Source organism: Halyomorpha halys, unplaced genomic scaffold (assembly GCF_000696795.3).
Source record: "Halyomorpha halys isolate HHAL.00 unplaced genomic scaffold, Hhal_1.1 Scaffold1055.1, whole genome shotgun sequence".
Taxonomy (NCBI): Eukaryota; Metazoa; Arthropoda; class Insecta; order Hemiptera; family Pentatomidae; genus Halyomorpha; species Halyomorpha halys.
In genome coordinates this window covers 446,990-449,491 of record NW_027113385.1, presented here as the reverse complement: position 1 = coordinate 449,491, position 2,502 = coordinate 446,990, and positions in this window count along the sequence as shown.

Sequence of the window (2,502 nt, the reverse complement as noted above, 5' to 3'; positions counted from 1 at the left end):
AAATCTTCTTACGATTAAGTAGTATCAAACAGCTGTCTTGTCAAATAGCCACTATCTTGAATATTTATTTTAACTTTTTGATTTATTTTACATTATTTTATGTGCGAGTACTAATTCCTATGTTTCTTGTTATTGATTATTATTTCAGTCAATTATAAAAAGCAATAAATTAATAAGTTGTAAACTCATTTTTCCATTTATTTATTTTTATAAAAGGATCTGTTGCAGTTTATTATTTATTGTTGATTTATGAAAAATATTGTACTGAGTCGCTAAATAAAAAACTTGAAAAATAATTTACTGGCCGTCAATAACTGAAGTGGGGTTACTCAGTGAACTTGTAGAGAGGGTCGTGCCTTTTAATTTCGAACTAGGGCATGCACGCTTAATGGATGTTTCTTAACTTGTCAAACTATAGTCTCCTATCAAATAGAACAATCTATGATAGGGCAGTTTGTAGTTAAGGGAGTTAAGCGACTGCCTCATGACTGCAGCGTTGCCGGTTCGAATTCGGTCTGGGGGATCGACTTTTATTTCTGTGACGGTTTCACGAAATGAAAACTTGACCCCTCTTACTTCAACTTGGTTACCTCTGCTTAACCTCTCTCCCTCCTCCCTGTTTGAGAGATATGACCAGGGAGAGGTGATTAAAAAAAAAACATTTGACAAAATACAATCGACGGGAATAATACTTTAAGCTAAATAATAGAGTATTAATTTTGCTCCTGCATTTAGTTGCATATACTATCCTCTGCATTGTCTTACTTTTCTGCATTTTTAGTTGTAACTTCGCCTTTTTTTCATCACTGGAAGTGAAATAAATTTTAAAATTCCCTGACTCCACAATACGAATCGACATTCCAAATGTTAGCAATAGTTAAGTGGACGAGGTAATAGTTTAAATGGCAGAAGTTTGTGCTATAATCATTTATTAGGCCAAATTCCCTGATAGAGGGGAAGCTATTTGAAATTTTTTTTTATAATTCATTTATTATTATTTACAGCTGTCTATCTATACAGACATATATACACATCAAATAAATTTGCTGTAAGTGATATTATGACATGATACAAACATGTGGAGAATCTACCCATTGATAGAACTTCAAAAACACTTCTTAAGGAGAAGATCTCGAGGCCATCTTCTTTTCAGACGCCTAGGAGGATTATTAGGTAGTGAAGGAGAAGCCTGGTTAGAAACGACTTGGTTTGGGTGGTTGGGAAGTTTATTATGGAAGGATTGGTATCTGGCTCTTGCTAAATCGGCAACATAGGGGACATTGAGGTCCTGATGGATGATTTGATTTGTGACAAAGTAAGGAGCATTAAGGATTTTACGAAGGATTTTGGACTGTAAGGATTGGATTCGAGAGGAATTAGATGGTTTATTGGAGCCCCATAGCTCAATTCCGTATGTCCTGATAGGCCTTATAACTTCAGTCTTTTGTAATGGATTGGAAGTTTGGACCATTTGAAATTTTAAATTACCTCAAGTCGCTCGTATTTAAAATTATTTTATAAATTGAGACTAACCCAAATATAAATTCTTTTGTTGTTTTGAATATTTCTGGATATTTTAAAATATATTTATTTATAGTATATTTTTTTTCTTTTACGAGGATAGTCGGGGTGTGGTCAGTAACGATAGACAAATAAACAAAACATATTTATTTGTGCCATCTCTTCATATATCCATCAACTATTGATACTTCATTGTATATTTTTATATTTATTTATTTTTTTTATTTTGATATTTATTTTTACAAGAAATCATTCAATTACATAATTTGTTTTGAGATATTTTGTAATAGTTATTCTAATAGCTATAAAAAATTTACTCATCAGAAAATATATGCTATATTACATTTATTTAACTAAATATGAGGGTGCATGTAAGTTTGAACTGTGATAAATTATAAAAAGCGACAAAGAGTGCAGGAACAAAGTGTAAAATTGAAATTCATCGGAGGCGTTAATTTTTGTGGAGCGAGTTATATTAAATACCGTGTCTTAAGAATTGATGGAAATTGATTAAATAATTTTTTAATTAGGATTATTCTGATTAGAGTGATATAACTGATGTCAAGGAAGATATGATTAGCTTTAACTGTCTATTTTCCGTTTGACTGAAGCCGAAGGGGCTGGAATTCAATTCCACTTTATCAATCCGGCCAGAGTTTAGTCATTTATATATTTTAAAAGCATTATTTTTTTTGTCTAAACATATAACATTTATAATGGGAATGAAATAAGATTCCTAATTTTTTACATTTGTCGATATTTTACAAGCTTAAATCACCTACATAATTAAAATCACATAATTAAATTTCTTCTGCAGTAGGGACTATTAGTAAATACTAATTAGTATATACTCTACTAAAACGAGGTTGGGTCATTCGAACCTCGAAATATTACCGATTAAATAAACCACAAGAAAATAATGATTTTTTATTCATTTAAGAAAAAGGATCATACCTTTTCATTAAAGTAAGCATTGAAAAT